The sequence below is a fragment of the Chrysochloris asiatica genome, unplaced genomic scaffold (genome assembly GCF_000296735.1).
Source record: "Chrysochloris asiatica unplaced genomic scaffold, ChrAsi1.0 scaffold00057, whole genome shotgun sequence".
NCBI classification, from domain to species: Eukaryota; Metazoa; Chordata; class Mammalia; order Afrosoricida; family Chrysochloridae; genus Chrysochloris; species Chrysochloris asiatica.
The window spans coordinates 8219982-8229272 of NW_006408575.1; positions in this window are offsets into that span (position 1 = coordinate 8219982).

Sequence of the window (9291 nt, forward strand, 5' to 3'; positions counted from 1 at the left end):
AATGGAGAAAAGATTGAAGTTGTCAAGGACTTCATTCTTCTTGGATCAACTATCAACACTCGTGGAAGCAGCAGTCAAGAGATCAAACGTCGTATTGCATTGGGCAAATATGCTACACAGGAACTTTTTAAAGTGTTGAAGAGCAAAGATGTTAGCTTGAGGACTAAGGTGCGCCTGACCCAAGCCATGGTATTTTCAATAACCTCCTATGGATGCGAAAGCTGGACAGTGAATAAGGAAGACCATAGAAGAATTGATGCCTTCGAGTTGTGGTGTTGGAGGAGAATACTAAAAGTGCCATGGACTGCCAAAAGAAGCAATAGATCAGTTTTGGAAGAAGTGCAGCGAGAGTGCTCCTTAGAGGCCAGGATGGCCAAACTTCATCTCTCATACTTTGGACACATTTTCAGGAGGGAACAGTCACTGGAGAAGGATGTCATGCTGGATAAGGTGGAGGGTCAGAGAAAAAGAAAAAAGAGGAAGACCCCCAACGAGATGGATCAGCCAGGTGACATCATTGATGGCATCAAGTGTGGCAGTGGTAGTGAGGTTGGCTCAGGATCCGACATTGTTTCGTTCTACTGTGCATGGGGTCGCTATGAGTCGGTTCTGACTCGATGGCACCAGACAACAGCAACTACAATTATAATATATGTTAAATACTATGAAATACAGAATAAGCATATATACTAATAAACCTATTATCAGTGTTATTTAAGTGTCTGTTATCTATATTCCTGGCTCTGTGCTACCTCTCTTAGCTGAAATTATAATCTTAAATTTCACATTCAAAATATTGCTGTTTTAAAAATGAATGCAATAATTTTAAGTTACAAAACTGGTGGTAACAGAGTGAGGGTTTGAAGTCAGTCTCCCTAATAAAAAAACGAAGTGTTTATATATTTCCCCAATCCCAAACTTCCTCCTCATTTGTAATTCTCTGTATAAGCCAGTCCAACTGTAACCTCTTTCTTTTTTCACTGACTCATCATCTCTCAATTCCCAGGAATTCCCAGAAGGTACAGTATTTCTGTCCATTTGCCTTTACACATGCTAACCAGAAGTTCCCTGGACACCCACAAGTTTTGCTAAAACTCCAGCATTACCTCTCTATATACCACAACTTTTCACCTGTGTATAATGTGTGGAATGAGCGGGCCACACAGTCACAGATGTGAATGGCAGATGGTAGGAAGAAAAATGGTCCTGAATGACCAGGACATCTTCCTGGAAGTCTAGAGACACATGCCAACTCCATAAAGAGATTACTTCTTTGGTGGGAGTGTGTGTTTGTCAACGAAGCCTCCAAATGAGCTGAGGGAAGAGGCAGTGCAAAACAGAACTGCAGGCTTCCTACCCACCAGATGGACCTGAGCTTTGCCACTTCCCTTCCTCAGATAGTAAAAATAACTCTGTGAATGGGGGAGTTGCTATATTTAGCTTAGAAAGACTTGGAGAATTCAGACTCTGGAGTCCAAGGCAGGGGGTGGATGGAGAGCAGCAATAACAAGTTGTGTGAAATCACAACTCATTATCAGCAGGCAGGAATGCTCAGCCCCCACACTGACGCACAAATCATCTTGGGCCAAGACAGTGAGTAACTCAGCAGTCCTTCAGGACCAGCCAAATCTGGAAGGCAATCCAAAGGCACAGCTTCTTTTGAGCAAAATACCTTTATTAGGATTTAATAAAAACAACAACAACAACAACACAGGATTGTGAATCAAATGTGATGGGAGAGGAAAGGAAATGGAGTATCTAATCCAAAATTCAATGAAAAAACTGAATTCCAAAAAGAGAATGGAGGCTCAGCCAAGGTGACACAAGTTGTTACTGTTAAAACACTAATTTTAGAATTAAAACTCAAATCTAAAGTCTGGTGTATGAACTTCCAATCTCATCTCTTGCTACTTGTAAACTCACTGAGTTCCATCTTTTAGTCCTCCATTATTGGAGTGGTACTGTGGGTTAATACGTTGGACCATAAAGTCAGTTTGAACTGCAAGATCAGTGGTTCAAACTCACCAGTTGCTCCTTGGAAACCATATGATAAGACCAGTTATTCAGAGGTATTAAGTCCTGTGATCCCAGCATACTTGCCACAGCACCATGAACACATGTTGTTTTCTAACCATTCTACCCAAATGTATTTTACTATCAAAATGTTTTTTTTTTCTTTTTTCATATAAAGTTATACTAATATTTGCAAACTTATTATTCTAAAGAACACATTTTATGAAAGGCTAGAGTCATGAATTAATTGTGCACTCCAAAAATTTGTGTCAGCACAGCTGGCCATTGATTCTTAGTGGTTTAGCAATGATATAATGATGTAATGTGACAGTTATGTGATGACTACCCCATGATGTGATCTGATGTGATAAAATAATAAGAGGTTTAAGGGTATGATGCAACACCATTGATCCCATCATAGCCCTAATCAGAGGTAAGGAGAGTTTCCCTGAGATGTAGGTTGCAATACCTTATTCTTACAAGAAAATAAAGTAAAGAGTAGTGAGCAGATATTCGAGGAGTAAGTCTATACACAGTGAAGTTCCTAGATTCAAGGGAAGATTAATTCCAAGACACATGGACAGCTATCTCCAAGGAATTCTGGGCCCATAGATGCTGAAAGGAGACAAGGGCCTTGCTCCTGAGTCAACTGAGAAAGAAAGTCTTCCCCTAAAGCCAGCACTCTGAATTTGGACTAGCCTGCTAAACTGTGAGAGAATAAATTTATGTTTTCAAACGTCCACTGTGGCATTTGTGTTGAAGAAACACTAGATTTCTAATACAACTGGATATGTGAAAAGATTATATTCTTAGGTGTTATTACACCTAGATTCTTATTGAAATTCAAATAATGACTTGTTTCAGGGAAATCATAGCTTCCCTCTTTCTCTGTGGCCTCAACTATCAACTACTTGGCCATTTTTAAGCTGAATAACCACCACTCATCTGTCACTTTGTTATACTGTGGTGGCTTGTGAGTTGCTGTGGTTCTGGAAGACATACCACGGGTCTTTTAAAAACAAGCAGGGTACCCACAGTTCACAGGTTTTAGATGAGCTTCCAGACCAAGACAGACTAGGAAGAAGGAGAGATGAACTACTTCGAAATATTTAGACACTGAAAACCTTAATAACAGAGAAACATTGTCAGATATAGTGCTGGAAAATGAGCCTTTCAGGTTGGAAAGCACTCAAAATGTGACTGGGGAGAAGCTTCCTCCTCAAAGTGAGTTGACTGTGATGACAAGAATGGAGTAAAGCCTGTGGGATTAAAGACTGTGGAATCTTCATTTGCTGATGGGACACAACTTAAAATCAAGAGAAACTGCTGTAAACATCCATTGAAAATCAGAACATGGAATGTACAAAGTATGAATCTGTAAAAATTGGAAATTGTCAAAAATGAAATGGAATGCATAAACATTGATGTCTTAGGTATTAGAGAGCTGAAATGGACTGGAAATGGCCATTTTGAATATGACAACCACATGGTTTACTATGCCAGGAATGACAAACTCAAGAGGAATGATATTGCATTAATTGTCAAAAAGAACATATCCAGATCACTCATGAGGTACAACCATGTCTGTGATAGGACAATATCCATGTGCCTACAGGGAAACCCAGTTAATATCACTATTATTTAAATGTATGCACCAACCACTAAAGCCAGTGAGGAAGAAATTCTACCAATTTCTTCAACCTGAAATTGATCAAACATGAAATCAAGATGCACTGAGCATTACTGGTGATTGAAACGCAAACCTTGGAAACAACGAGGAAGGATCAGTATTTGGAAAACATGGCCTAGGTGATACAAACAATGCTGGAGATTGCATGATACAATTCTGCAAAACCAGTGATTTGTTCATTTCAAATACCTTCTTTAGACAGCATAAGGGATGATTATACACATGGAACGAACGAGACAGAAATCACATTGGCTACATCTGCAGAAAGATACCATGGAAAAGCTCCATACCATCAGCCAAAACAAGGCCAGGGGCAGAATGGAAAAGACCATCAATTGCTCATATGCAAATTCAGACTGAAGCTGAAGGAAATGAAAACAAGTGAACAAGAACCAAAACAGGACCTTAAATATATTCCACCTGAATTTAAAGATCATCTGAAGAACAGATTTGATACATTAAACACTAAAGACCAAAGACCATAAGAGTTATGGCATGACATCAAGAACATCATACAGGAAGAAAGCAAAAAGTCATTAAGAACACAAGAAAGAAGGAAAAGATCAAAATGGATGTCAGAAGAGACACTGAAATTTGCTCTCCAGCATAGAAATGCTAAAGCAAATAGAAGAAATAAGGATGTACAAGAGCTGAAGAGAAAATTCCATAAATGAGCTTGAGAAGACAAAGACAAATATTACAAAGAAATGTGCAAAGATCTAGAGTTTAAAAAACTAAAAAACAAAAGAGAACACTCCCAGCATTTCTCAAGTTGGGGGAATTGAAGGGAAAAAAATCAAGCCTCAACTTTTGTTATTGAATAATTCTCTGAGTAAATTATTGAAAGATGCAGAAATAATAATAATAAAAAAAAAATGGAAGGAATACACAAAGTCACTGCACCAAAAGGAAATGATTAATGTTCAATGCTTCAAAAGATAGCATTTGATCAAGAATCAACGATTCTGAAGGAAGAAGTCCAAAGCTTAGTGAAGGAATGACAAAGAACAAGCACCAGGAATTGATGGAACAAAAATTGAAATCTTGCAAGACAGTGAGTGAATACTGGAGGCACTCTCTCATTTATGCCAAAAATTTTGGAAGCCAACTATCAGGCCAACAGATTGGAAGAGATCTGTATTTGTGCCCATCCCAAAGAGAGGTGACCCAACGGAATGTGGAAATCATTGGACAATATATTCGACACCCCATGTGAGTAAAGTTTCACTAAAGGTAATACAGAAATGGCTGCAAGCATACTTTGACAGAGAATGTCCAGAGGTTCAAGTCAGATTTAGATGAGGACATGGAATGAGGGACATCATTGTTGATGTCTGATGAATCTTGGCTGAAAACAGAAAATATCAGAAAGATGTTTACCTGTGCTTTATTGATTGTGTGGATCATGACAAGACTTTTAATTGTGTGGATCATGACAAGCTATGGACAACATTGTGAAGTATGAGTATTCTGGAACACTTAATTGTGCTTATGGGGAATTGTACATGGACAAAGAGGCAGTTGTTTGAACAGAACATGAGAACGATGAATGGTTTAAAATTGGGAAACATGTTAGACAGGGTTGTATTCTTTCACCATACTTATTCAAACTGTATGCTGAGCAAGTAATCTGAGAAACTGGGTTATATGAAGAAAAACATGGCATCAGGATTGGAGGAAGACTCATTAACAACCTGTTATGTGCAGATGATACAACCTTGCTTGCTTGCGGTGAAGAGGACTTAAAATACCTACTGATGAAGATCAAAGACCTCAGCCTCTGGTATGGGTTGCATCTCAATATAAAAAAAAAAAAAAAAAAAAAAAAACCTCACCACTTGACCAATAAACTACATTCTTATCAAAGAAGATAGGTTTGAAGTTGTCAAGGACTTCATTTTTCTTGGATCAACACTCATGGAAGCAGCAGTCAAGAAATTAAATGATGCATTGCATTAGACAAATCTGCTGAACAAGACCTTTTTAAGTGTTGAAGAGCAAAGATATCAACTTGAGGATTAAGGTACACCTGACCCAAGCCATGATATTTTCAATAACCTCATATGCCTACAAAAGCTGGACAGTGAATAAGGAAGACTAGAAGAATTGATGCTTTTGAGTTATGGTGTTGGAGGAGAATAATAAAAGTATTATGGGCTGCCAAAACAACGAACAGATCTCTGTTGGAAGAAGAATAATCAAAGTGTTCCTTGGAGGCCAGGATGGCCAAACTTCATCACTCATACTTTGGACATATTGTCAGGAGGAACCCGTCACTGGAGAATAATATCATGTTTGGTAGGTGGAGGGTTAGAGAAAAAGAGGAAGACCCCCCAATGAGATGGATTGACAAAGTCTCAACATCAGTGGGTTCAAGCATGGCAACAACTGTGAAGGTCGCTCAAGACTGGGCTGTGTTTCATTCTGTTGTGCATAGGGTTTCTCTTATTCGGTAAGGACTCGATGGCACCTAACAATAACAACATAAATTTGAATCATCAGTTACTTTTTATGTTTGACTACCCTTCATGGTCTTTCTTCCATTTCCCTAACTTGTCCCCAAAGTACTCAGTATCTATAGATTTAAATTTGAATATGTCACTCTGACCTCAGCACCCAGCATTTCCAAGATCTTACTCCTTTCAAAACTGACCTATCCTATATCCTATTACTGGGAGATTATTACTTATTTTATATTTAATACATTTGACTCTCTCATATTTAATTCAGTGACATCTAATGGCTTAATGTGTTACTCTGTATTGATAAGTGTCATTATTTTAACAATTACTTTTGTTAATTTAATCCAAAATGGATCATTAGGGGGCTACGTCAGGTCAATATAGGAGACAGGACAAATGAAGACCTTTCAGTGATTAAAGTAATTTTAACGTTTGCCTCTGTCTATTCCTAAATCTCACGTAGACAGCAAGTATTACAATAAGTGAAGTAATGAAATCCAGTCGGTTTATGGATCTGTGAATCTTCTGAGACAAAACTAAACTAAGTTGTTTCCCCAAGATAGGAAGGCACCCAGAGGGTAAATCTGCTGAGTCAGCAGGAAGATGGATTGAGCTAGCTAGTGTCAGCCTGGCAGAGCCTTTAAGGGTCCTCCAGAGGGGAAGATAGATGCCAATGCAGTTCCGAACACACAGCGGGAACATCAGGAATCCTGTGGCAAAGAAGAGTGGAAGAATCTAAGACAGATGCCTCACAGCTGGAAGTGAAATCTCTGCTCACTGCTGGAATGTCATGAAGCAAATGCCACATAAGAGTGGAAATAAACCAGTCCCCAAATGATAAAATGTGTCCTTGCACCTTCACTGAGCTTACATAATCCTCTCATGTGAAAACCCTTTTGAACCTGATGGATTGGAAACCAGTCCCCTGAAGCATTTCATCTGAACCAAAGATTTGTAGAACCAAAGGATTCCCTGTAGTAACTAAGGTCCCATAATCAATTATGTGAACTCTTTCCAGTCCTTAACCTCATTCTTTAGATTCTTTAGATTTAGTATTCTTTATATTCCAGAGCATGATTAGGTCAAGATCCATGATCAGTGACTCTACAGTAAGGATTGACAAATTGTTCTTTTGTTTTTTCAGTAAATTGTCAAATTATAAATATTGTCACTCTCTACACTATTTGTAATGCAGTGAGATAATGCATCAGACTGTAAAGTCATTTGAACTGCAAAGTCACTGGTTCAAGCTTACCAAGTGCTCCTTGGAAACCCTATACAGGGTCGCTGTGGGTTGGAATCCACTCAATGGCACTTAACAACAACAACAAACACTATGTGATCTCTATTGCAACTACTCAACTCTACCCTTATTTCATAAAAATAGTCAAAGACAATATGTAAATGAATGAGCATGGCTCTGTTCCAATGACATTTTATTTACAAAAGTGAGCCAGATTTGATTGATTTATTACAGTAACTACCCGGAAAAATATGTAACATCTCTCCACTACCATCAAGAATGATCTCTTAAATTTCCAGACTCAAATAATTGGACTTATTTCCCTATGTCCACAAGTCTTTCACTCCTCTAGGGCACACTTATTCCCCGAGTAAAACTTGATCACATCCCAATACTTGACCCTTTATCAATGTTCTGATTTCTGCATGTAAGACAGTGGCCATAATGGCACAGGAGTAAAGAACACTGCAAATTAACCAGAAAATTATCAATAGTATGGATAGACCTGTCATTAAGAAATTAGAAAATTGGATTGTTACTCCTAGTTGACTAGGGGTTAATGACCAAGGACAACATGATTGCACATGGCATCCTTTATTGATTCAAAAAAAAAAAACAAAAAAAAAATTTACAGAGGAATATGTAATGTCTTGGAGCAGACAGAGCACCAAACCTGGTCTCAGAAGGCCAGCCTCCCAGGCACGGATATGGTTAACTCTCAAGTCTTTTGGATGCTAATTGAGTCTCTCAGAGCAATTTTTCCCATGATTAGACTTGAGCAACACTTTCAGTAACACATCCTTTCAATTACTTGAATGTAAAGTTCTGAGGATTCTATGTTTTAAATAGAACCCAAACTCCATAATGTAGCACTTGCTTAGGTCTCTTGCCTCACTTTTAATTTCCCCTTCAAATTCTACACAGGGGTTCTGGATGCATGATAAATATTTTATTATCCACATACCTCTGTATAACTATTTTCACTTGTTAGAACATTACTTACATTCACCCTATTCTACTCTCTCTCATTCTTGTTTATCCTTCTTGTTTCTAGCTGGAAATCTGTATTCTATAACACTTTACCTGACCACTAAGACTGGGTTAGATGTTTCCGTTTTTTAAATCCAAAGCACTCACTTTATATATCATTATTTTCATCACTACTATACCTAATTGTATACCCTATAGGTGTTGTTGCTGTTAAGTGCTGTTTAGTCAGTTCTGACTCATAATGACCTTGTAATCGTTTCCAAGGAGCAACTGGTGAGTTTGAAGTACTGACCTTGCCACTAAAACCAGCCTTAAGGTCTAGTGTTTATACTACAGTTTATAGTACAGCCTTAGAGTTTTTTTCATATTCACTGTAGTATCATGTTATCTTACTAATCTTCCTGAATTCAATTTGCTTGACTTATTTATTAATAAGGTAATTGTTGTTGTTGTTGCTAGGTGCCACTGAGTCGGTACAGACTCATAGCAACCCTATACACAACAGAACAAAACACTGCCTGGTCCTGGGACCACCTCACAATAATTGGTATGCTTGAGCCCATCACTTCTGACACTATGCGAGTCCATTTCATTGGGGGATCTTCTTCTTTGTCTCTGACTCTCTACTTTATCAAGCATGATATCCTTCTCCAGTGACTTGTCTCTCTTAACAACAAGTCCAAAGTATGAGAGACAAAGTCTGGCCATCCTGACTTCCAAGGGGAACTCTGGTTGTACTTCTTCCAACACAGATTTGTTCATTCTTTTGGCAGTCCATGATACTGTCAATATTCACCTTCAACACCATAACTCAAATGCATCAATTCTTCTTTGGTCTTCGTTATTCACTGTCCAACTTTCACATGAAGATTGTTGTTGTTGTTAGGTGCCAT